Source organism: Petromyzon marinus, chromosome 25, assembly GCF_048934315.1.
Source record: "Petromyzon marinus isolate PM22_M1 ecotype Great Lakes invasive population chromosome 25, UKy_Petmar_22M1.pri1.0, whole genome shotgun sequence".
In the NCBI taxonomy this organism is placed as follows: Eukaryota; Metazoa; Chordata; class Hyperoartia; order Petromyzontiformes; family Petromyzontidae; genus Petromyzon; species Petromyzon marinus.
In genome coordinates, this window is record NC_133691.1 from 3,177,070 (window position 1) to 3,204,675 (window position 27,606).

Below are 27,606 nucleotides of genomic sequence, written 5' to 3' on the forward strand. Positions count from 1 at the left end.
ACATGCACATGCACAACCCTTTCGTCGATCCACTGCTGGATGGAGGACGAGGCGCCTCCCGACTCGGTGTCGGTAATGGGGCTCGTTTTGATTTTAGTTCATCATGCGGGTTGGCGCGGGTTGTTGATGGTGGGGAAGGTTTAGACGTGTGGGAGCATAGCAGTACGGTGCAGCAACGGATGTTGCCCACCGCCAGCAGATTGTGCATGGCGGTCACCCATGCGAACACCACCCAGGCTCAGCCCTGCTTCGCTTTCCGAGAGCTGACGAGATCGAGCGCACCGCGAGATATTCGCTCACGCACCAACACGCAGTCTATAGATAGATGGATAGGGCGATATGAACACGGACGGCGTGCGTAAACAACAGGGCATTGCACATAAAGACAGATGGAGAAATGCAACCCCACGCGGGATACATACTTTAAACCACGCATGTCAAGGTCAAGGGGTCATCACGACTCATCACAGTCGCCTTTCTAACCCCTGTTGGGTCGCCAAGTGCCCACTGTTGTGCGCATGGAGATCATGCCCTACACGATCAACGTCCTCTTACATGTGCACACGTACGGCGCTCTGTCTATCCACTGCTGGATGAGGGCCTTCCACGCCGTGCTAGATCGTGGGGGTTAAGGGGGGGGGGGGTTATTTCATCATAGCTCACTCCACACTGTTTAGTGCGGGTGAATGGCGATAGGAAGCGTACGGACGTGGGAGCTTAGAAGTGCAGTACAACAATGGATTGCCCCTGCGTTTGCAATAATTGTATCCTGCAAGCGCATTCAATTGCAAATCGGTTTACAAAACTGCGCCCGGTAAGGACGGTTTATTGTGGAGAGACGCACGCCAAGTCTCAATGCATTTTGCCTAGAGGGTCCGAGCGCCTACATGGGGATATTTGGCCAATTTTATTGATGAGCGCTGAGCTTCACGTGGAAGTAAACCGGAGTGACGATCAGAACCGGAGTCTTTATTTAGACTGCAGGAGGAATCCGATGAGCTATGAAGCTCTTATATTCACGGCTGTCCAGTAGGGACGAGTCAGCAAAGTTACAACAGAAACTAATGCAAAAACAACGATAGGAGTGCAACAATAGAGAACGTGTAAACAAATACACTAAACATCAATAAATACAATAAAGTAATTACTGTACGTACATATTGTATAAGTACGTACATTCCTGCCGATGTTTCTTTTTTTTTTTTAAACACCGACCACGTGTTGACCACGAGGGGGTGCCTCTCAGCAGTGCCACCTGTTGGCCACACCCCGAGGGCACGCGCCTACAGCACCTGGCAAGCAGTGGCGACGGTCGCCCGCCCCCAGATACTAACCAGGCTCAACTACCCTTACAGCCTCGGAGCTCTAACAATATCGGGCATATTGAGTGTGATTTGGCCGTTGGCAATTGCTACACCACTATCCTCAAAGGGTGCATGCATACATGGGTAACAAGTACTGCGTATAAATCATTACTACTGTGAGCTGTCTTGGTAGATTATGGGTAATACATTGTGAATAAAGAGACGCAGTTATGTTTAACCACCAAATGTAACATTAAACAACATTGAGATCCATCTGGCGCGAACGTTTTCCAGTCACATTTGTTCAAGCAGTAAATACTGGACGCGGTTTCGAGTTTTCTGGCTGAGTCATCATTTTTAAAAATTCATTCACGTAATTATTCATAATAATGTTCAACCTGTCAATCCATTGCTGGATGAATGCCTCGACACTCCTTAATGATTATGGAGATATCGATTTTTTTTTCCATTTTTTACCCCGCTGGTGATCCGTGTCAGATACCACTAGCAATTGATTTTAGCCGTGGCCAGGAATCGAACTTCCAAACGCCGCGTTCGCAGCACAGTGCACGGCTCTGTTATAGCCATCGAACAAAGACGGCCGTCACATCACGCGCTTTCAAATGCACTGCTGCGGCCGTCTGGAACGATCTTCCTTCCATTCTTAGGAAGCCAACTGGGAGCTGTGCACTTTTAAATCTGGACTTAAAACTCATTCCTTTACAACTGATTATTGTGTTTAGTTTGTTGTCCTTTCCCCGCACCTCCGATTAGCAACGGTTGCCTACGAAAGAAATTCAACATTCTTACCACGGCTTGGCATTCGCACAGGATGAGCGTTAACGCAAACTGGTCACGGATAGGTAAAATGCAAATGCCGGAAATTGCTTGCAAAAATCAACTGACGGAGGGAGTGTGAGAGCCTGAGAGAGAGAGAGAGAGCGTACGAGTTAGATTTACTGCAGAAAACAAATTGGATAAGGACTCATTATGTGCATGCGGTGGAGCATTCTTGGTAATTAAAAGCATTAATAAATATACCTCCATTATTGCAAATCTACTCGGCAGCAGCAGTAGTAATCAACCGCTGATCCGGATTGGAAATATTTCATTGTGTTCTATTTTTTTTGTCATCTGGGCCCCATAATTTAGAGGGAGTGCTCTCACCAACAATAACCGGTGAAGAGCAACATGAAAGACGCCTTAACTGCTGATTAGACACGGGAGGTTTAAAACTGACTTAAAATAAACAACAACTGATGATTAACCTCAGTCCATCTGCCGAGATGTGGCGCAGTTATTAGCGCACTGGCGTGGTGATAGAACCCACTAGGGGGTTGGTAACCAACATAACAAGAACAGACATTTTTTTCGAATTTGTTAAATATATATATACATTTCCAGAGCCGCATTGCACGGTGGTCCCTAATAAACAATGACACGAAGCAGTCCTTAATGTGCCGCAGGTTGCCAACCCCTGGACTAGACCATCTGAGTTCGATTCTCAACGTCAGCGGTCATATCTGCACAGGTCGTGTGCGATACCTTCATCAACCAGTTCAGACCAGCGTGGTGATGAAGTATGGTGAACCAGAACAAAAAGACGTTACCTACGCGGCGTGGAGGAGACCTTCATCCAGGAGTGAATTGACAAAGGGCAACGAATTAATAGACCGATAGAGTGAAATAAGAATTTACATTTGGGTGTTGAGATAGGTAGCGGAAGCCAATTCATTTGTTGCCAGAAAACCAGATCCGAGAAAATGTGGCCAGGGCTGTTAGGCCGAGCTGATGAGACAATATCCACCTGGAGGTGCATAGCAGGACACGGCAGAGTGCAGGATACCGCGAGTGATGCGTGGGTTGTGCGAGGAGAGAGGGAGGGAGAGAGCGGGAGAGGGATAGGGAGGGGGGAGGGATAGAACAGAGGGAGGGAGTAAGGGATGTAGGGAGGGAGGGAGGATGTGGGATGGAGGTAGGGAGGGAGCAGGCTGGCTGGGAGTGGATATAAAAGAGCAGAACGATTCTCCGTGGGATATAGGACGGAGTAAGTGGAGCGGTAGGGAGGGAGTGTGTGTGCATGTGGCTGTGTGTTGTCTGTGTGTGTGCGCGCAAGGAGAGAGCGAGAGAGTGAGTGAGAGAGAGAAAGAAGTGGAGGGGAGGGGAGAGAGATGAGAGAGAGAGGTGGGGGCGGTGAGGGTGGTTGTGGTGGTTAAGCTGCGAGCCACTCCGCTGCGCTGTGCCTCTTCCTCTCAGCCATCGCATCGTCGCGCACCGCTTCTCCAGCGCTCCGCCCAAGGTAAGCGCGCTCGGGGGAGAGCGCGCTCGGGCGTTCGCGTTGGATCCATCAGCTACCGCGCCTGGGCAATAGCGGCCGTGGTTACTTCGTCTTGCAAAGTGATACGCGTGCAGTGTTGCAAACATCATAATCGTCATTATCACCAACACCGCCTTCGCCGTCGACGCACCCGTCACCACCGCCACCACCATCATCATCATAACAACACAGCTGACTTGATCATATCGCCCGCTGGGCTTTGGCAAGCGCGTGTTGTGATTTGTAGGGAGAAGTGTGCGCAGCGGTAAGCGCGCTGCGCTACGCCACCCGGTCACCCGAGTTCGATTCCAGCTCACGGACAACGCCAGCGACGATCGTCCGAACCGATCTCAGCCTCAAGTCAGTGGCTGCTGTGGGGTGAAAAACATCGTTGCGCCGTGCCGGCCTTCGTCGGTTCTCGCCAACAGCACTTGCCCTAAAAAAGTCTGCCGAGGCTTTGCGGGGGATATTTGTCTGCGTATTAATTGTTGTACTCGCCGAGACCCGGAGGGAGGGGACTCGCAACGGTGACGTGACCGTAAACTCCGCAGGCTACATTTTTCATTCGCGAGCAACTCCGATTGAATTAGGATTTACCGTATTCCGATTAATGACATCGATCGAAATCGCTCCCCCGTCCCTCCCGCTCTCCCTCGCTGGCGCACGCATCTCTGTCGGGCGGGCACACGGCGAACAACCCAAGCCCTCGAAAACTCTCTTGATACAAAGATCGCGCGTCTCCCTCGCCCGTCCCCTCTCGTGTCGATGTCAGTTCGAGAAAAAGAAGCCGAGAAAGCCGCCACGCATCAGCCCGCAATCACCAGGCGGTACATTCCACGTGTTTGCTCCCAGAAGCGCAGTAGCTATTCCCTCGAGAAAGTCACACCTCGAGAGAGAGCGTCCCCACCCTTCCAACTGCTGATGCAAGCGCCGCCTGCAACTGCATAACCGTGTAATCTTTCAGCGCGTGGCCAATCCGATATATATTAAATCAGCCGGCATTGTTAATCTCTCCATATAAAATAATTGGGATTTGTTTTTTTAATTCTTGTTTGACACTCAGTTCGCCTAACGGTCTTCTCGACTGATGTTTTGCCAGCGGCATTGCGCTCAGCAAGCGAACTCACTCCAGGGCGGTTTCGATCGGCCGAGTCTCATCAGCAGTGTCAGGCGCATTAAACAAACGCTCATAGGGTTACCGAGTGTTGGTCGTGAGGGTACACCCTCGAGTCTAGACGATTGGCACTACCAGCGCAAACGCAATCCCGAATAAACTGAAACAAGTGGGCCGAATTGGGGCGTAGGTCGATTTATTATAACAAAGAATGCCCTTCAATAGCGCAACACGCATAACCCGTTCGTCAATTCGTTGCTGTATGCGGGCTTACCCCCTCGGCGTGTCGGATATAGGATTCCGCTCACCATACTTCACCGCGCTGGTCAGTGCGGGTTGATTTAAAATTTCGAACTGAGGTCGTCGAATTTGTGACCGCGATGTGCTAACCACTCTGCCACCGCTCCATCGCCGCTGCATAATGAGCCTGATTTAATTCGGATAACCTGGCGCTAATGGTTATGTGTTAATCTTAATCATGAATGCCCAGGGGAGGTGGTGTGGGAGTCGGATTTGCTTCTGGGTACGTGATGTTATCTCCCTCGCCTAGTATACAAGAGGTCGTGGGTCCGATTCCGATCCTGACGTCTGCAAATTTTGAGTTTGCAAATTCTCCCCGTCGTCGCGTGCATTTTTCTCCCGGTCATCCGGTTTTTACCTCCACATTTAGAATCGTAAGAAGCCACTTTGTTGAGCTATCGTTTTTAATAGCCAGGTCCACTTCTGAAAAAGAGCTATATAGCTCAGTGGGCCTTACCTGGCAAAATTAAAAATAGTAAAATAAAAAATAGAATGCGATGGCAAGTCGGTCATACCAACACTCTGTCCAAACAAGGCCTAGCCGAGTCGCAATACTCTTTGTCGGCTAGGCTTCTGCATTGGGGAGGTGTTTGGCGAATTACATTCGGGATGAGAGTTTTTGGTTTCACGGAGGAGGGGGAGCCCGGGTAGCTCAACGGGGTTAGAGCCTCAGAGGTTCCATGTGGTGGGCGTGGGTTCAAGTCCCTGTTTGGGTCGGTGATAACGAGTTTGTAAGTCGTCCCGCTCGTGTGCAGAGATGCCCTCCGCGTGCTCCGGTTTCTTCCCATAGCATTTCGTTGTCTATATATATAAATTAACCTAATTGTAATTGGTATTGGTCAAATATCCCAATAAATGAGTGAATTGGCATTATACTTTTAGCTTCGCCTCCCGACTGAAAACTTAGTAGGAATATTTGGCTGCTATAAATTTCCACGTGATAAGCCACTTCGTTGAGCTATTATTTATGGCCAGATTGCTTCTGAAAACGAGCTACATAGCTCAGTGGGCCTTACCTGGTAAAAAAAAATTGTTTAGTTTAGAAGTAAGAGTTTAGATTCAGTGAGGCTTTCCTGGTGAAACAAGTGTAGTAGTAATAATACCGGGGTGGGGGAATCTAACCACGCCGTGTACGAGGGGATGACAGTCATCACTGTTATCTCCTACTGACCACACCTCGACACCCCACGTCTAAAACATCTGGCAAGACCTGGTGGGCAGCCATCTGGGAGGATCCAAAACTAATCAGGCGCAGCAATTGGTGGCACTGCTCTTTGAATCCGGTCACCCGAGTCTGAATCTTGGCCAAGAATCTGACTGACGCGAATAAGTATGGTCCAGCATGGTCCAGTATGGTCCAGCATGGTCCAGCATGGTCCAGTATGTTCCAGTATGGTCCAGCATTATCCAGCATGGTCCAGTGTGGTCCAGTGTGGTCCAGCGTGGTCCAGCATGGTCCAGCATGATCCAGTATGGTCCAGTATGGTCTAGCATGGTCCAGCATGGTCCAGCATGGTCCAGCATGATCCAGTATGATCCAGCATGGTCCAGTATGGTCCAGCATTGTCCAGCATGATCCAGTATGGTCCAGTATGGTCAAGCCATCACGAACACAGCATACGGAGGTTCGCCTACCAATGTGTTGGTTAAAGGCTGTTGATTTACGTTTTATTAGAAAGGCGTTTGTCGTGTCTGTTCTGTCAAAGCACAAAGAGCACATATCATATCATCACCATGCCTGATGTAAATGCGCCTGCCTGCTTGCAATATCGTCGTCGTGGACATCAACATTGCCCGCATATCGTTCATTGATCGGGGCTTAATTTATGCTGGAGCTGCCCGGGAAAATTTCCCCCACTCCCACCCCGTTCAGTAATTTGGAAGTCAGTAGCTGGGGCGGGGGGGGGTCCTGAAAGTATTCCATGGGAAATGAAACCCTGCCTGTGATTATATATTATCATGTTATATGTGCAGTTATCAAATAACGCACGTGTGCATTCGCCTCCTAACTAAAACCCAGCAATCCACCCTTGCTATAAATCCAGATTTGATAAGGTCACGCGGTAACATGTGGACAGAGTTGAAGGAAGAAGAATGGCCGTTTCATTCACGAATGCATGGCGCACAAATCGACGTCTATTCTTGTTCTTTTCGTATCGCTTTGACTTCTAGGGATGAGGCGTCATTCATAGCGCATGATCATAGGAATGCGGCGCTTTTGTGAAGTAATAACAAAAAAACTATCTCGCAACAAATTTTGCTTTATATTGAGACTCGGACCGGTATTCTCCGGATTATACCTTAACCCTCCCCTCCTCCGCCCGATTTGTATAACTTTTTGACATTTAATGAGTACCATTTTGTGAGGATGTCAACAACACTGGTTGTCCTATGGAATATACTCGCCCCCGGCATGTGTGTGTGGAATTTACACTTCTGGCTTTTGGCCGTAGGCAAGATATTAGCCACCAGCTCAATGGTTCATTCGATCAAAATACCACTTTTTTTTAGGAATGTTGAACACTGAGCACAGCACGTCCCGGGTGTCCCTTACTTATACGGATGGGGCTTATAACACGGAGAATGCGGTAATCCCTCTTACGCGGCGCTTTAAAAATGTGATGAAGCGGGAAAGGATCCACGTGGAATGTTGGTGCAATTGATGTCACTTCGACGCCTCGCACCAGCAGGTAGCATCGCTGCACTGCTCGTGGCGAGCATTTCACAAACCAGAATATACACGGTGCATTAATATAAATGGAACAGTTGCTGCTTCAGCGATCTCCTACAATAAATAACACGTGAAATAAAAAAGATATATATTGTAGAATATATAATTATATATGTTTTTTTTTTTTTTTTACGGGAATGTCTTTTGTATACGAGAGCAAAGCGTATCGACGTTTCCAGCCGAACGTGGATTTATTTTTGGACCAAAATTGCCGCAAGGCACTCTGCTACTGGATATAAATAAGCATTGCCTTTATTTATAGCCGGCATGAAGGTAGAGAAGAGGGTCCGAGACGGACGAGCGTCGCGTCATTTCGCAGGAGCGAGAAGACGGATTAGTCGCGGTCAGCGATGGACCGTGGGGATGGCGATGGCACAGGGAGGAGGCCTTCGTCTAGCAGTGAAGAGGCAATGGCTGTTGCTGCTGCTGATGATGATTGTTGTTTACCAGGTAGCGTACATTTACAGAAGCGGCCCGGTCACAAATGATGTATGTACTATGTTGAACTTCTTTCGCACCGTACGTAGCCAACAGTGCTAATCGGAGGTGCGGCGGACGGACAGCACACTAAACACGTGATAGCTCAATGAGGTGGCGAATCGTCACGTGGAAACGTATAGCAGCCAGAGGCTCTAAACGCCTGATTCTACATGTGGAGGGAAGAATCGGAGGATCCCGAGAAAAATCCACGCGACCACGGGGAGAGAGAGAGAGACGCAAACTCCAAATGGTCAACAGGCGTCGGAGTCGGCATCGAACCTACGAGCTCCTGCATACCAGGCGAGGCAGATAACGTCGCGCTGATGATGCTGTATTCACCGAGTTGACTTGTCACCCGTACAAACAGCGGTGGGGCGGCATTCGGAGTGTACGATCAGGGCAGGAGACGTCATACGTTGTACGAACACGTCGTGGAGTTTGCATATAAAATATAATTCACGGAAAGAAATGCCCCCTGTAGACTTTTCATGTTGTTGGGGGCAAGCGCTGTTAGCGAGCACCTATTATGGCCGCACGAAAGGTGCGGAGTGGCTGGGCATCACTCTCGAAAGGCAGCTCTCCCCGGTGCTGACGTTAAGGTGCTCAGTAAGGCTGAATCGACGAAAGGGGGAGACAGGGACGCGGGGGATCTTTCAGCGCTAAATCACTGTCTCCGAGTGCTCCCCCACAAATACGTAACACTCATTCATACAGAACAGACACGCGTCACGTAATGGATAACTAACGACACACACACAACCCGACAAGGTTATTACCAGAGGATTACAGTACTTTCAACGGGCGCTAAATTCTTAATTCATTCGGGGCGCCAGCCAGCGATGTGCCTGCATGGGGAGAGCGCGCGACTATGGGGTTGGGTTGCTTCTTTGTCAAGACAAAGATCCCCCGTATAGCATGCATAGACTGTTGGGGTAAGTGCTGTTAGCGAGCACCTATGAAGGCCGGAACTGTACATGAGGGGGTGGGAGGCCAGCAACACGCCCGACCGCCTTTGTCTCCCCAGTGGCGATGTTTACGCATCGCACCAGGTACTCATTTGAGGCTGAGTCGACCTAGCGGAGGCCCAGGACCGGTTCAGATAATCATCACCGGTGGTGGCCCCGAGCGGGAACCGAACCCGGGTCGCCGGGTTCGTAGCGCAGAGTGGCGCTAACCGCTACGCCACCGCTCCCCTACTACGCGACTACTTCTTTGTTACTCGCACACGCACAATCACGCAACAACAACAACAACAACAACCGCCATTCGCCACTAAGTGGCGGTGACGTCACCACGACGCTTGTGCCAGGCCATGTGCATCTTGAGGCCACGTGAAGTGTCGAACGCCCGCGGGCAGGAGGTCACGGGGCAGACCCAAGTGCCACGGGTCGAATGATTAAGATGACTGAGATGACTGGCTGATGCACCACCTGTGCCCCCTATTGTGCCAACCTGCTGTGCTTTCGCTACCCGGCGCTCCGCTCGTTGTTGTGAGCGTCGCTCCTCCGCCCTCCGTTGTTGTTGGAGGGCGACTGCCTCCAACTGCCCAGTAGCGTCCTTCACGAGCCTCCTCCACAGAGGCGGATCTTGATACCGCTGGTACCAGTCATCGGCAAGTCCACTCAGCTCCACGTCCTCCTGTACCACATCACTCCATCTCTTCTCTAGCCCGTGCGGCGCCCGTTTAGCCCCCTCGATCCGGCCGAACATAAGCTGTTTCGGCATGCGGTGGCTGGGCATGCGGGCTACATGACCCAGCCAACGCAGCCTTGCCTGCCGGAAGAGCTCACCGATGGGACCTTGCCCAGATCTTTCAAAGATTTGTGAGCTCCTCACACAATCCAGCCTGGTTAAACCCAGGATGGATCGTAGGCAGGCTAGCCTAAATGTTTCTAACCGGCGGAGATGTTCCATTAGGGGGGTCCACGTTCCGCAAGCGTAGAGAAGGGAGGGAATGACCGTGGCCGAGAAGAACTGAAGCTTAGTGCGGAGCGACAGACCAGGTAGCTTCCACACAGCGTTACGCAATCGATGAAAAGATATTGCCTCTCGACTGATTCGGAGTGAGACCTCTGCTGTTAAACTGGAGCCGGTCATAAGCACACTGTCCAGGTATGGGAAACTCTCCACTCTCTCCACAACTGCCCCATCACCGATTGGGAGTTGTGGGGGTGGAGTGTCCGATGGTACAAAATACCCAGGCAGGTGCTTAGTTTTGGTGGGGCTGATGGTAAGGCCCCATCTCTTAGTGGCACGCTCCAGTCTCAGCAGCAGCGTCTCCAACTCCTCCTCTGAATGAGCAGCCTTCACCTGATGAAGGCCACTTGTGTTGTGGCCGAAACGTCGTGAATTTTTTTTTGTTATTTTTTTTTACGTGACTTTACTGAATAGAACCAAAGAGTATGGATCCTTTTAGTCACAAAGCTTTAAATCTAGAATTACCAAATCATCGGCATACATAACGTGGTTGAGCAATAGGGAGCCATCCCTTGACCGCACCCGGGCATCGATCAGCCTCCCATTATATCTGTACCAAATGAAGATTCCCCTGGTACAGCTATTGAAGGCTTCACGAACTACGTGGTCAAAATAGATGTTAAATAATGTGGGGACCAGAGGACATCCCCGTCGCACCCCAAGGTGTACAGGGAATGGCTCTGACTCCCGGCCACATAGTTTTACCCGGGCCCGCTCACCATCATAAAGGTCCTTAATGATCGTGAGCAGAGGATCAGGGACTCCAAAAGCACGAAGAACAACCCAGAGCCCAGGCCTACTGATGGTATCATAGGCCTTGACCAGGTCAATAAAGCAGAGATGTAGGTCTTGTTGGAATTCCCTACACCTCTGCTGTAGCAGACGGACAGAAAATATGGCATCTGTGCAGGACTGCCCTTTCCTGAAACCACATTGGGGCTCCGCAAGCCTCTCCTCCGCGTGCCTGGCAAGGCGATGTTGAATAATCCTTGCCAGGACCTTTCCCGGCACACTGAGGAGTGAGATGCCCCTGTAGTTGGTACAGTCTGTGCGGTTCCCCTTCTTAAAGAGGGGAACCACCAGGGCATCCTTCCAATCCTGCGGAACCCGTCCAGTGGTCCAGACTGTTGTTATGATGTCATATAGGGCAGTCTGTGCACAAACGCCACCCTCCCTCAGCATTTCGCTTGGGAGATCATCTCTACCCGGTTCCTTTCCTGGTCTCAGACTCCGGATCGCCTTCAGTACTTCCTCAACAGATGGCACCTCAGCCAGCCACTCACAGGGGGTGACTTCCTCCAATATTTGAGGCACAATCACACACACACACGCACGCATACACACACGCACACACACGCACGCACGCACACACACGCACGCACACACGCACGCACACACGCGCACACACGCACCTGCCCGCGCACACCGACGTCGCGTCGCCTGTCGCTGCACGGCACGGTGGCGTTCATTGAAACGGTCGGACATTCGCTCTGCCGGAATAGCCCTGGGCGCGACGAATCGACGCGGTTGCAGCGGGGCGAGGATGCACCCACGGCTCTCACATGGTGCGCCGCCGTCGTGCGGTGCGGGCCACGGGCGCGTGGTAATTAAAAACAATATTTTTCAAAAAATTGTTATTTAATTTTACCAGGATGAGGCCCCACTGAGCTATGTAGCTTTTCAACGAAGTGGCTCATCATAACGGGGACATTCACGGCAGTGCCCGAAAGCTCTTAACGCGTGGCGTCGATTCTAAATGTGGGTGGGAAAAAACCGGAGGACCTGGAGAAAAATCCACGCGACCACGGGAAGAGAGAGAGAGAGAAACAGGTTGACTCTAAATAGACAGCAGCAGGCGTCAGGGTCGGGATCGAACCCACGACCTCCTGCATACCAGACGAGGGAGTTAACATCTAGCCACGCCGGTGGAGGGTGGGAGGCGAGGGGAGGTGGTTCCTGCACCGGTTCGCTTCGCCTGTCACTCGTCACGCCGATGTTAATCCGTCGTCGGGGACTCAAACTCAGGTGGGCGGGTACCCAGATCAGCGTGTTCGCCACACAACAACAAGCGTCGAGTTCTGAACCCCTTCCAGGTTGTGCCTTCTAATTGCATCAGCGTCGCATGTGGTTTCCAGAGTGTGCATTATTTATCAGCTGAAGGAGGTTCTGCCTCCGAGAGCCAGAACAAAGCGTTCCTTGTGTTGTCATTGTTTCACTTTCGCCAACAACACCCCTCCCCCACAGCATAAAACTTTAATTATTTATTATTGTTGTTTACTGTCTTGTACATGTTCGCAACTCTTCTGTCGAGCCACTGCCGGGCAGTTGCGCTGCGTCACCACCACGGCGGGAGAGGCGTCAGCTTGGTGGTGGCAACCACGAATTCGAGTGCAGCATGAGCACCTCCATATCATCGCGGTTGGCTACGAACGATGAGAAAGAAGTTCAGCGGCATTGTACCCTTGTAATTTTACTCCAGTGCACGCAACCGTGCAGGACATGGTCAGAAGCGGAATTAGTATTTGTTCCGGTGGAATCCGGTGAGCTATAAATCCATTTTGTTTTTGTCACAGATGTCCGTGACAATCCGCTTTGCGCGCGACGGTCGCCCATCCAAGCACGCTCGAGGCTCAAAACAATCCAGCTTTAGCTTCCGAGATCGGACGAGATCCAGGCTGCATTCCGCGTGGGGGGGGGGGTAGGATTCTCCCCGCGATTTTCGATGTCTCGGCTGGTGGGTATTTGGATCGGTGATCGATCCCAGACGGGCGCGTCAATTGCTGTGACCTGCTCCCCCTCGGCTTCAACACCTCAGCCAGCTCTCCCCGCATGGCAATTTTGTAAAAGCCAATTTCCGTGCGTTTTTTTATTTCTTTATTTTCAAACCCGGCGCGATTCAGTGCCAGGAGGTGGCTGCTTTGGGTGGGGGGGGGGGGCACAGTTCTACTTAAAGTATCTGCCGAGGAGAGAGCCCGAGAGTTTTCTGAGACCCACAATTCAGGCTTAAATAGACAGACTTCATCCAATCTCACGGAGCGGGGACACAGCCTCGTAGTGTGGTGGGGGGAGGGAGCGTGTGGGGGAGAGGCGGGGGGGGGCGGTTGAGCTCTCCCCCTCCCCTATGTAAATTTCTCTGTTCCATTAACCGATGGGTTTTACGGCCCATCCTCATAGCACGGTTGGCTACGTACGGTGCGAAAGAAGTTCAACCTGGGCTCGTCCTGCTTTATCCTCAAATAGTATGCAACACGTTTGGCTGGCTGGCTGGACGCATGGTCGCACCCGAAAGACACGTGCATGGTCGCTGGTGTTTGCCGCCGCCGCCACCCTCTCGCCCCCTCCCCCCTGAGTCCTTGCTTGTCCATCTTTAAACAAGTCCTCGCTGCCGGGTTGCACCAGCAGTGGGCAAAGTGTGGGCGGGGGGAGGGGAGATCGTCCGCTGGCATACGTAGCGATGAGACACAAAGCAGACGGCATGATGTATCGACAACAAATATATCACAAGCGCGTTGTCACTCCGCGAAATCCGCGAAGTGAGCGTATATAATGCATTTTGAACAGCGCTGCGTAGTATATAACGCATGTTAGGTGCACCGTGTATATGATGTATATTAGACGCAATAGAATACCCTGTGAATGGATCTCACGAGTAATAATTATATTCTTAGTTCTTTCGGTAAAGTCACGTTGAAGGGACTTTACCGAAATAACTAAGAATATGAATTACTGCAGTCACGAAAGCTTTAAATCAAGAGTAATAATTATTCAAATGTATAATGCGCATTTCATCCTAGGATCCCAATGCGCGATGCATGAAAAGCAGAAAATGAAAATAGAACCGGGGGGGGGGGGGAGAGAGAAGGCCACTTTAAATATATGGGTTTTCAGAGCAGACTTAAATATATCTACCGACTCTGATCGCCTGATTCCAAGTGGCAAGGCGTTCCATAGCTTTTGGGTGCCACGCCGACCAAAGCCCGGTGACCAAAAAAAAGAGTCGTAGTTTTACAAAGATTCCCTTTCCGTGAGCGTGCCGGATCGCACTGCTCTGCCAATGCTCGGAAAAAGATCGTCTCGAGACGTGACGCCGAGAGCACAATTCGTTTTACATTTGGGCAATATAATAAACCAAAAGTCCTAGAATGCAGTGCGTCTAGCAGCCCGTGTAATGTTTGCATCAAATGCGATAGAACATGGCGGTGACGCATATATACACATATAGATTCCCGTGCCATTTCGGGCACATTATTTCAAACGATTTTAAGCACCGAGTATCAGTAGCCCAAGGCAGATCTGCCATCGTCCAATTGGTCGAACGGGAGAGTGGAGATAGGTCTGACGGAAACACACGCGGGTGAGTTTTGTTGCCTGCTCTGAACGCAAACTTTTTGAGATCCTGCAAAGAAAAAATCACTGCACGATCGCTCGTTGCAAAGCGACAGGAAAAAAACAAACTAATTCTGAAAGAGAAAAAAACCTCATGCTTTGTGCTCTGCACGTACTCGTGAGATGGAGTTGCCGGCCTTGGGAGCCAAACTGGCGTGAGTTGACATCCAGTGATTCTCCCCGTGGTCGCGTGGATTTTCTCACGATTCTCTGGTGTTTCTCTCCACGTTGAGACTGAACGTGCGTTTGGAGTAATTGGCTGCTATGCAGAATGAGAATGTTTACTTATACTGGGGGCGGGGAGGGGAATTCGATGAGCTGTAAAGCTCTTAGTCACAGATGATAAGCCGCTTCGTTGAGCTATCATCTGTGGCCAGGTCGATATTTAGCTCAGTGGGACTCACCTGATTACAAAAAAAAAACAGTTCATAATTGAGTTTTGATAGTTGATAATGGCGAGTGATATCTGCACTGGTCCTGGGCCCTCCCATCCCACTTCAGTCAGGCAATCCCTTTCGATTCGCACGGCTTGCTACGGACGGTGCGAAAGAAGTTCAACATACATACGTTGCGTACCAACGCGCAATGCGTGGCCTGCTGAGGCATGGACGAACAACCTCCCGGGCAAGACGGACAGGTGATGGGGCAGACCTCGTCCAGCAGTGGGGACGTGGGAGGGTGGGGGGAGGGGCGGGGTGGGGAGAGGGTGAGGTGGTGGGAGTGTGTCTTTGCTGCTGAGCCTAATCTAATCATTGCTTGACGATGCGTAGCACTTAATAGTTGCCGCTATGTTGGCAATGGCTCCAAATTGGTAGACATGGAACGCTTGGCCAGTGGAGCAAATCATTGCAGCGATCTATTTTTGATTGACTTTATCAGATAGCTCACGCGGCACATTCACACCGGGTATAGGTTTAGATGCTACACATTAAACGTACAGAAATATTAATGACAAACATATGGCCCTTCGTCAATCAGCTGCTGGACGAGGGCCTCTCCATGCCGTGTTAGTAGTGGGGGTTGTTTGACCATACTTCACCACGCTGGTCCGTACGGTTTATTGAAGGAAGGACAGCCGAGGGCTGGTACAGATATCACTGGCGATGTAAGGCTGTGGTCACGAATACAACTCATTAGAGATTACGATTAATCTTTTTTACGTGAGTTTCATAGTTTATTACGTCTATAATATGGTTCGCCAGTTCCGTGAAATATATATATATGTCCAGGCCTCTGAGACTCTTTAATATATTTTTAGAAGTTGATATATATGATAATTAGATTGGAGAATGGTTTGATAGAACTTTGAGAATTGCAAACTAGTAATTTATAATTTATCGCAGCTGTTTGTTCCTCCACTTCTGTAGTGTAAATTATACCCTATAAAAGATTTGAATAAAAAAAACTAATTGCACTGAAAACTCTTTCATTATGGTACATTGTATTGACACGAGCACACTTGAAAGCCCTCTTTACAATGAGACCAGGTCCTAATTGAGATTGCAATAATATTTATCAATAATTGATTTTTTTGTTGTCAATCCACTACTGAATTAAGGCCTGCACATGGGGATTTTTTTTACCATACTTCACCACGCCGGTTCAGTGCAGGTTGGGAGCGGAATGGGCCCATCGGACTGTATCAGAGACATCGCTCGCCCACTGATGTTACGGCCCTGGCTGGGAGTGCGCTAACCGCTGCACCACCACTCCACCACCTTCGAGGGAGGCCGAGTGCAGAGCCGTCAACCCTGGGCAGAGTTCCACCTGTGCGCGATTGTCATCTACCCCGTCACCTGTGCGAGTGGCAGGTGAAGGGAGGCGAAATTGGACGAAGCTTCTTTCGTCTCACGGTGGCTGGGTACATGATTCGATGATTGATTATAGTTTTTGTTCGGTGTTGCTTGACCGGTTCGGTTTGTCTGCTGGGTGAATGGTTTAGCTCATGGAGGTGTAACAATTCCGCCCTCTACCCCCGGCAATTCAATGCATTGTCACGATTCACGGTCGCTATTCTATCCAATATTTAGGCGAGAAGGGTGGAGGGGAGGGGGGGGGGTTAAATCACTGCGATGATCGTAGCTGCCTCTAGAGGTATGAAAGGTCACCGAGACCCCGTGTCTTATACCATGCAGCCAACCTCTCGATTACACACACATCACGGATACTACACAGCACATGCAAGTAATTCCAAACGTTGTATTTTTTTAAAATATTTAGCTCTGTGGAACGCGTCTTCTGCCTTATTGCTTCCGCAAGTAATCGCTGCACCTTGGCGACGTTTGCTGCGGCCACGTGACCACCGAGTCACCGAACCATCGACGAGTGGGAAGCGACTGAAAATGAAACCAGTGCCCATATTTATAACACACACACACTCAATATAATATGTGTATACATGTTGTCGCAAGTACGGTTTGTCTCGGATGATCCGCCCACGGAAAATGTACCGTTTATCAACGTTCCGCAACCTTTTTGGCACCAGGGACCGGTTTCGTGGAAGACAGTTTTTTCACGGACCGGGGGGGAGGGGTGCGGTTCATCATTGGGTCTTTCCTCCTTTTCAAAGAAGCTCTCCAAGCGACGTTTGTTTTTTACTCATTGTGGCTACGAGGGGTTAGAGCTTGTGGGCTTACCAAAACTGTGACTGAGACAAGTGCGCAGTGCGGGAAAGAGGCGCGGATGGAAGTGGTGAATAATAAAATAATGAGGGCGGGCCACGCGCGGACTCACCGCTCTCGCCTCCTCCTGCTGCTGTGCGGCCCGGTTCCTAACAGGCCACGGACCGGTCCGCGGCACGGCGGTCGGGGACCCCTGGTTTATACGACTCGAAAGATATTGAGTTTAATTCCACGGGTTGCATCCAGAATCGACGCGAATCGCTGAATCGTTATGCATCTATACCAGCACCGGTAGCACAGCAGACGCCTGCTGCCGCGGCTGCTGCTGCTGCTGCTGCTCATCCGTGTCTCCGTGCCACACGTTGGCTCCACTACGCGGGCTGCAGATGTCACGCCAAGCTGACTTCGCAACGTTTCGCGTTGGGGTTTTTTCTCTCTCTCTCTTTCTCTCCCTCTGAGCTTCTCACCGATGGCAATGCAACTCTAGTATCCGTTACGTTATATCGCGAGAGCTGTGGTCTTGTTAAAAGTTCAAATCAATTTACTGCCCGCCTTTCCTCGCTCGGACTGCACTCGGTCAATTGCCCTTTTTTTAAGGGCCACTTCCTCTCATTAACCTCTCATCGCTCCCGCCCCAGCCATAAATGCCGACTCTTCCCCGAATGCGGCATTCTCGACCGCTCCAGACCACTTCGTTTAAAAAGGGCGAGTGCTCATCTCGCGTCCGCTGCACTGAAGAGGTGACCATGGGGCTTAGGGGGGTGGGACACATCTTGGGTTGGCACAGCGAGACCCAGACGAAGCAGTCCGCAACGTGGCGAGTTCCACGGTTCAGTTGTCCGTGATTAAGCCGAGCGCTCAGGTTGTGAGACCATCGGTGTGTTGTCCTTTCCCCGCACCTCCGATTAGCAAGGTTGGCTACGTACGGTGCAAAAGAAGTTCAACGTACGTATGTACATAGCCACATAGCCGGCCAGCAATGACTTAAATTGGAGACCCACACCCTCACACAGAGAGAGCCATCGATATAGATAGACCATTAGACTAATACAGACACTTATAGACTTACGTGGAGATGCATAAACTCGCGTAGAGACCCATAGATGTATACAGCATGAGTTGTGATTAAACTGGCTTCCCAGGTGTCGTGAGATAATGGGGTGAAAATAGCCACCAATGACTGCGTACAAAGAAACCCCATCACGTTCCATTTGAGTTTTCAATGAAATTGGCTCATTCCAGCTCTTAGATTGAAAACATGCTGGGTTTGATTGGTATATGATGATTTTTTTTCAGCGTGTATACACATATACAGTTGAGCCCACCCGATATGTATAAAGACGTCTGCCGATTTGATGTCAGAATTAGTTGTATGGGATCATATTCTCGAGGCATTCTTTGCCACAGGGTGATGCACCGTAGTTGTCGGATTCTGAATGAGAATTTCTTCATCTTACGACACTGGAATATAATTGGGGGAAAGGGTAAACAAGACTTATCATATGTAACTGTCCACCAAATGCAGGCGGTCAGGATCTGTGTAGTGACTTATGATACAGATTTGTCCGTAAGTACATTTGAGCCATGCTTACGTAAAAAAAAAACTATTTGGATTTACATAGAGGCTAAACACGATAAGCATCTCCAATTAACCCGGTTGGCTACGTACGGTGCGAAAGAAGTTCAACATACATACGTCTCGAGAAATTGTTCATTGCTTAAAGCGTCACGTGGAACCTGTATAACAATCACTGGGCGCGTGCAGCGTGGAGCGATTTAATTCGCATGTGAATGGGGGAGGAGTAAATTGGTAAACGCGGAAAGACGGAGCGTGCTGGTATTGGTGGGGGAGGGGGGGTGGTTACGAGGACCGAGGGGGTGAGAGATCCTGGGCGAAGTACTGTTGTTTTATTTCTAAAGAGAATTCCTCCATGCACAATAACGTTCATTCCACCTGGCAGAACGCGGCCGTGTGCCTGTGTTCCAGCATACCAGATTAGTATTATTATGAGTTTATATATATATCACGGTGGCTGAACACAGGGCCCAAACGCCAAAAATCTCCGAGCATCCAACAACAAACGGCACTTTAATAAAAGTTGGAATTGATGAAGAGGTAAATACGTTTCTCGAATTGAGCTAAGGTCATTTATGATAAGAACAAGGCGATAAAGAGATGATGATGGTTGCGCGGAGAGGGAACTTCCAAAGCGGAGGAGTGCGAGGGAACAAGCGGAATGAGAAATGTTGTGACCTGCAGTGGGGTGAGTGAGCGAGCTGGTGAGTGGGTGGGTGAGTCGTTGAAATGAGAAATGTTGTAGCCTGCAGTGCGGTGAGCTGGCGAGCGGGTGAGTGTGTGGATGAGTTGGTGAGTGTGTGGGTGAGTTGGTGAGTGTGTGGGTGAGTTGGTGAGTGTGTGGGTGAGTTGGTGGAGTTAGTGGGTGTTTTTCGTCCTTGCAACCTGCAGCGCGGTGGTTTGAACGAAGTGTGGATGAGACGAAGCAGTCAGTGTGGTAGAGTCCGAGTCCGCAACGTGGGAGATGAATCAACGTGTCAAGATCACCGTAACAGTGACCATGGTAGTAGCGATAGCGGAGTGATACGAAGGCGACTGATGAGTCGCCTGTCCACCACGTAGCCCCCCCGTCCCCCCTCAATCAGGCTGCTCTGCGTTCAAGTTTGAGTCAGAAACTCAGATGCGTGAGCTCGGTAGTAATACTGCTACTAATAATCATGAGCCATGATCCATCCACTGCTGGATAAAGGTCTGCCCAAGGTCATCGCCACCGCTCACGATACTGCAAACAAAACAATCCATCCCGCTCCTACACGTGAGGCCATTTGGTGGCTCCGTCTCCCCGCCGTGACTAACTCTCGCGCGTGGACTTTGGGCCAATTCCATTCACGAGCGTTTGGATTCGTGTGGGAAGGAAACCGGAGTCGCCCAGAGAAATCGCACACGCAAGAGGGGGGACAATGCGAGAGCACCGCGCACACACGGATTGTCTTTGTTTTGTTTTCCTGCCTGCTCCGTCTCTTACCCGCGTCGCAGTCCAAGCACGCAGCACTTGGCGTGCGTGCGTGTATGCAGGAGGTCGTGGGTTCGATCCCGACCCTGACGCCTGCTGCTGCTGCTGTATATTTGGACTTTGCGCGTCTCTCTCTCTCTCTCCCCGTGGTCGCGTGGATTTTTCTGCGGGTCCTCCGGTTTTTTTCCCCCGTCCACGTTGAGAAGCAACGTCGTGCGTTTACAGTGTTTGGCTGCTATGATTGTCCACGCGATAAGCCATTTCGTGGCCAGGTCGCTTCTGAAAAAGAGCTACGTAGCTCAACATGTTTAGAAGTTAGTATCAGCGGATGACATCCGACCCTGGATTGACTCGACCCACCGTGCCTCGGGAGAGGCGATACAATGAGCTACACGCGACGAGGGCTGCGCCACATCGACGTCGATTGTCCAATGGGATGAACAGGTCCTCGGCACAGTAATGTGGAATTTGAATCACTGTAAGAAGCCTAGTCCGCACATCAATCTGGCGCATGCTGCGGTATTGGACGTGAGGAAGACGATTATTCGATGGATGGATGAACGAACGAACGCGTCCTGTCCGGGGTCGTGCGTACAGAGCGAGGCACGGAGTTAAAACGCACCACGTGTAGCCTGCAGTGCACGAGCTACTGTTTAATTATTTAGCTTAGCCAGATTGGAAATTGACCAGGAGTCGCAGTGACACACCAAAATGGGAGGGGTGGGTGGATGTGAGGGGGGGGTTGAAGGGATAGGGGGGTGGACGGATGGGAGGGAGGGTTGGTGGATGAATCTGTGGGTGGGTGAGAGAGTGGGTGAGAGGGTGGAGGAGAGGGCGAGGGAGAAGGGGGGCAAGGGAGAGGGGGGTGTGGGAGAGGGGGGGGCGAGGGGGGAACGAGGGAGAGGGGGGGGCGAGGGGGGGCGAGGGGGAGGGCGAGGAGGGAGAGGGGGGGCGAGGGGGTAGGCGAGTGGGAGGGGGGGCGAGGGGGAGGGGGGGCAAAGGGGAGGGGGGGCGAGGGGGAGCGCATGTTCTCGTTCTTGCGGCTGTTATTCATTGAGCACGTTCTGTTACATCACGTGACCTCTTTTGCCAGTACCAAATATGAGAATAAGTTTTCCCCTTTTGTCTGGCATCAAAACAGGTGCTAAGATGTTAAAACACCAAACTGTAAACTTTTACAAGGAATCATGTCTGCATTAACCACAATGCTTGTGGTCAGAATGCAAACACAAAAAACATACTCTGATAATATATACATTGTCTTTGAAATTGATTGGTCCACACCAGAGACAGCTTTCTTTTGATACTAGACTGTTGCCGTGTGAGACCAGAGGTCTAATTGTAATACTTTTAATCATCTAAATAATGAGAATAGTCTAAACGATCTCAATGCATGTTTGCAAACAACGTGGCAGGTTTCCGTCACGGGGGTGATTTTCGCCGAGGCAGCTCAAGGCGAAGTGACCCACACCGCGTGACCAGCGCCTGCCCCGCTCACCTCGCCCCCCCCCCCCCACCACGCTGCGACAGACGCGTTGCGACTTCTGTTTGGTGTCTGGTCTAACACCGTTTGAGACGAGGCTCAAAAGAAAGCTGTCTCTGGTGTGGACCAATCATTTTCAAGGACAATGCATTATATTATCAGAGTATGTTTTTTGTTTGCATTCTGACCACAAGCATTGTGGTTAATGCAGACATGATTCCTTGTAAAAGGTTTCAGTTTGGTGTTCTAACATCTTAACACCTGTTTTGTTGCCATAAAAAAGGGGACAACCTATTCTCACACTTACTGTTGTCTTTAATTTAAACTTTTTTTAAAAACCTGCACCTGCTGACAATTGTACATGCAAAGGTGAAATGAAAGCAATCTCGTGCAAGTATAATCTCAGTGACTAAGCAGCCCTTTTCTGATGCCAAAAAAAGTCAACACATGCGTCGATAACGCTGTGGCCCAAAAAGGAAAAATATAACAGGAGACGTTTCGGGCAATGGCTCTTTCTTACCTGGATAACTTCCATCCGTTTCAATGCGGTTTCACTTGTGAGTCAAAAACCACCCCCCCCACTAGCCACGTCAGTACAAGTCGCAGAAGCACACCACAAGCGATGATTCAGCTGCCAATAATACATATAATAAGAAGAACCAGGGGGGTTTCGAACAAATCCCGGCGCTAATGGGTGTTTTTGTAAAGTCTCAGCAAGGCAAAAGTTTCCGCTGTCTGCTCCGTAAAAGTATTCGCATGAACCCAGCTGGACGTTCCATTGTTAGCAGGGCTTCACTTCAGATTGAATATGTTGCAGATCTTTCTCTCTCTCTCTCTTGCAGCAGCAGCAGCTGCTGCTGTGTGGTCTGGTCGAGGTGTGTCGTCATCATTGGCTTCGGCCATGATGACGACACCATGATCGTGATCTCGAAGGTAGAAATTCTGCCGAGGTGGCAGGTGACGAGCAGCCAATAGCCACAGCGAGAGGTATGGTGGGCGCGGTGTGCCGGGCGGTGGGAACGCCTTGCGGGTCGTCCACCCAGACAGGACCCGGCTAAAATGAAAGCTTTGTTGTAATGTGATGTGGCGTCCCTGCCATAACTGCATGGGGCGGGCGGGGGGGGGGGGAGAGAATAACATCATATATAGAAAGTCGCTAAGTACATAGGCAGCGATGTTGATTAAGGGACCACTTTGTCTTGCCGTTAAATGAGGTGCTCCGATTGATTTGGCATTACGCCGGCACCGGGATCGTTCACGAGTCCCGACCCCGGTGACCCATCCCCCCGCAGCACGCGGGGGGCTTTGGGCTCTGCGGTTGCATCCGGGGTCATCTGCGCCGACTTTTCAATTTCCCGCAAAGCGAGAGAGGTCCCGGGCACGAATCTGTAATGACACGGGCTGCACGTGTGTGTGCGCAAGCTTTGGGTCGCCCGGACTGTGCGTGTGTGCGCGTGCACGTGTGTGTGTGCGCGCGTGCAAGCGTGTGTGCGCACGTGTGTATGTGGGCGCTACAAACCCGGCGAGCCGAGTTCCATTCCCTCTCACGGCCAACACCAGTGACGATTATCTGCATCGGTTCTGGGCCTCCCCCGAGGTTGGCTCGGTCATAAATGAGTATCTGGTACGGTGTGTAAACATCAGCAGAGGAGAGACCCAGATGGCTGAGCATGGTGTTAGCCATACCACCTACCCCGTACACCGTTCCGACTTGCGAACAGGACTGGCCCAACAGTCTGTTAAGGGATCATTGCCATTATGTGCACGTTGCGTATGTGCGTACACGTGTGTGTGACGTGTCTGTGCGTGTACACATCACTCTGTGTGTGCTCGTTGCTGATGATGTGGGTGGGTGCATATGCATCCTATTCAAACTCACGAGACTTTAGTCTACGTTACTTGTTGGGAATTTCATCATCGCTTGTAGCTAGCTAGTGGTTGGCATCCCCCTCCCCACATACCTTCTGCTGATGCCGAGGGGAACACGAGGTTCGGGACTGTGGCTCACGCAGCTGCGATGGCTGTGGGCTAGGGCTTTTGTCCCAGTCCAGACCTCCTCCTCCAAAAATAAAACCCAACCTCACCGAGGAGGTGTTCCAATCAGCCCGAGAGAAAGCGTTGCGGCCCATTCTCCCTGTCCGCTAAATATCCCACGCCTGAGGATGAGTAGGCTGACTTGCAGCCTGCGCTCGGAGGTTCTCGGGAAGCCATTTGTCGCTCCGAGGACGAGTGGTAGTCGCAAATTATTTGAGGACATGGAAGCTGCCTCAGCGGTCTGGCAATCGCAAATCACTCCTTAATTCCAATTCCATAAAAAATGTAATTTACCTCGTGACTCCTATTACCGTCCTTAAAGAGAAGAATGGAGGTCCGATCTCTGACTCCCCCTCCCCCCACCCCCTCAAGATCAGCTTCTGTAGAATTGCTGAGAAATTCCGTGAGGAGGTGGAGGTGGGGGGTGGGGAGCGAGGGTGGCAGCCCCAAACAACATCACAAGACGGCGCGGAGTTGAGCCTACGGGGGTTGCCGAGCCTCGAAGGGATTTGAAGCAGTAACCCCGCCTCCCGCGAGCAGCTGGCTGAGGTGCCCCTCTGTTAACCAGAAGGACGCGGATCATGTGTGTGGCTTCAACCCCTCGTCCCCCCCCACACCCCACGTTAGTGTTAATTTAAAAAAAGTGATGTCACAAGTAGTTATTTAATATCTGGCTAAGAGGGCCATTCCACTAATTCTCAAAAACACACGGTGATGCATCGCTCAGTGAGGGTTCCGGCACTTTAGACTTCGTCTAACAGCAATGACACCTGTAGCACAACTGGCATGAAGTGGTTGTTAAACAAAACAAAATGTGTAAAACAACGGGACGTGAATAGCCCAGCGGAAGCGTGATGCGAGTATTGTTTGATAATAGGTTTTTCCCCATTTTTTTCTGGCAACAAAACAGGTGTGAAGATATTCTTGGTTCTTTCGGGTACAGTCACGTAGAAGGGAAACTTTACCGAAAGAACCAAGAATATGAATCCCTGCAGTCACGAAAGCTTCAAATCAAAATTTAGGTGTGAAGATGTTTAAACACCAAACTGAAACCTTTTACAAGGAATCATGTCTGCATTAACCACAATGCTTGTGGTCAGAATGCAAACAAAAAAAATACTCTGATAATATATATACATTGTCTTTGAAACTGATTGGTCCACACCAGAGACATCTTTCTTTTGAGCCTCATCTCAAGCGGTGTTAGACCAAACAGAAGTCGCAACGCGTCTGTCGCAGCGTGGGGGGGGGGGGCGAGGTGAGCGGGGCAGGCGCTAGTCACGCGGGGTGGGGGGGGGTCAATCGCGACTTGGGCCACTTCGCCTTGAGCTGCCTTGGCGACAATCACCCCCGTGACAGAAACCTGCTACGGGGGGGGCGGGCAGGCTGGGTTCACTTTGTTTACAAACATGCATTGAGATCGTTTAGAACGTTATCATTATTGAGATGATTAAAAGTATTACAATTATTTAGATCGTTTCGATAATTTTGCTGCTATGAATGTCCACACGGATGATAAGCCATCTCGTTGAGCTGTCATTTGTGGCCAGGACGCTTCTGAAAGAGAGCCGCATAGCTCAGTGGGCATTACCCGGTGAGATGAAAAATTAGTTGTAATTGTATATATTTTTTTAGTAATTTGTTTTCCTTTCCTGTACTTTGCACTCCTATGGTGTATTTTTTTGGTATTGTTTGTCGCTGTAACGTTCTGACCCCGTGCCCTTCCTGGACATCTGTGAAAAAAAGAGCTTCGCAGCTCATCAGATTCCTCCAGCATAAATAAATATATTCTGACGATGGTGGCCAGCATCCGTCACCAGCCCAGCCCTCCAGTCTCTCCGTCCTGCCGCCCTCTCGCCCGCCCACGACAGAAGGACGCCACCACGCCTCAGATCCGTTGTTTGCCCTCCCACTAACGAGCGCTTGCCCCCCCCCAAATCACCCCCCAACCCCCCCCCCCCCCGTTGTAATCGTGCGACGCTGTAAATAAAGGAAAGCAATCTGCGATGAGAATCTTCATCAGCGTCTCGTAAACAGCGCGAGCCCACGACGAGCAACGTGTCGTGAGTTCACGCGCGTCATCTGAGGCTGTCGCTGTCTTGTTCCCCATCTTTATTGGGAGCAAAACTAAAAAAAAAGAATATGCATATATATATAATTCATGAGAACCTCCCCGAGCAGCAAGAAAAAAAAAGAATCGGTCAACGCCAGAAAGGAATGGAATTTTCGAATTTACTGTATAATAGTGGAGCGGGGGGGGGGCAAAGAGGCTTAATAATGGTATGCAAATCCTCATGAATGTACATCATGCAGTTGCTTAGGGACACGGTTGTCGGCTAAATCCATAGCTGTGTACTCTCTAATGAGGCCACGCGGTGCAGGGGTCAGGGCCGCTGGTTAGACGGTAACAATTGAATTCTATTCTCTCGCTCCCCTTTCGTCACCTTATTGTACTTATCTGTTAAATGATATACAATTACGCCGGCCTCTGAAATCAAGCTTTTGCACATGTACATGCAAACGATCAGCCATTCCAAGCCGTGCTATGTATAGGCGTATGCGAGATGCCATCTTCGGCAGAGAGAGCTGCACGGCGGTTGTAATTGTGTACCTCTAGTGTCTCTCTGCTGGCGTGTTGGAGTGGTGATTCGCACAGGGCTACGAACCCCGGCGTAGCTGAGTTCGATTCCCGGGCCACGGCTGACATCGGTGGCAAGCGAGAGCTGAACCGGTCTTGGCACCGCCCCCTCGCCTCCCTACCCCAAGCGCCTCACCAAAACCCCCACCGCTCCGCGTGGTGCTCGGTATGACCGTGACCAGGGCCGTCCATAGCAGGATGGTGGCTGTGGGGCCCGAGGTACACCCCCACCGTGCCCCTCCCCCCGATTCCTTCTTCACACTTAACCAGAGAAGTCTTATACCTGACGAGCTGCTAAAGACCGCCCGGCATGGCGTGGGCTTGTTGCGGCCTTATGCTCCACAGGGCGCGAAGCGGAGCGAGTGAGTTACATCTGACGCACCGTGATGTCGAAGAGCGGCGCCTCCCAAAGAGCGCGGGGCCCCGGGCGGTCGCCCCAATTCGCCCGTTGCCTCGAGGGGGGCGGCTCTGCTCGTGATCGACACACTAGGAGGAGGCCCTTCGTCCAGAAGCGGATTGACGGCGAGCTCTCTGTGGCGTTCGTGTTGTGACGTGAACGTAATCGTTCGTATGGACCGCGTGCCGCTTTGAAGAGAGAAGCTCACAAGTTGCCTCGTGACAACTTTACCGCGATGAAAGGCGCCGTCATGAGTGCCGTTTGTTTGTATTTCACGGAATTCACGTCGTTTGTGGGCTATCATTACACTCCAGAGAATGCAATAATAACAAAACAACAACATATGAATGGTTGCCCTTTGGCCGATGCTGAGAGCTGTTGGCGTCTCTCCCTCGCTCTGCGCATTCTCCCGGCCTCTTTGTCTCTCCCACTTTCTCTTGCTATAATTTACACCCATCTTGCTTCGCTCTTCGTTTCCATTTCTCTCTCTCTCTCTGTTGTGTGCCTTCTCCTTCCCCCCGCATATATCCACATAACCCCCCACCCCAGCACTCCAACCCATTCCCCCCCCCCCCTTCATCCCATGTAGCCCCCACGAGCAACCAAACCCCCGCCCCTCCCCTCTCTCTCGTTCGCCATTTCCATCGTGACGCTGTGATGAATGGTACAGCTGCGGAGCGAGATGTGATTGATATTCAGTCGCCCCCACCCTCCACCTCCACCATCGCTCCCCGCCCTCTCCCCACCGCGATTCTTTCTCAAGGATGCGCAGTTGATTTAGTGAAGGGTCTCGGA

The 27,606-nt window shown here is 50.8% G+C and overlaps 1 protein-coding gene across 2 annotated transcripts in view; it reads left to right on the plus strand.

Moving 5' to 3' along the window:
* Positions 1-3,278: 3,278 nt before the first annotated feature.
* LOC116945970 (carbohydrate sulfotransferase 8-like) overlaps positions 3,279-27,606 on the plus strand; it is a 104,651-nt gene continuing 80,323 nt past the window's right edge. The window contains exon 1 of one of the 2 annotated variants that reach the window (XM_076069632.1): positions 3,279-3,603. The gene's annotated coding sequence lies outside the window, so the exon portion shown is untranslated. The remainder of the gene's footprint in view (positions 3,604-27,606) is intronic. The other variant, XM_032960702.2, reaches the window with a different exon arrangement.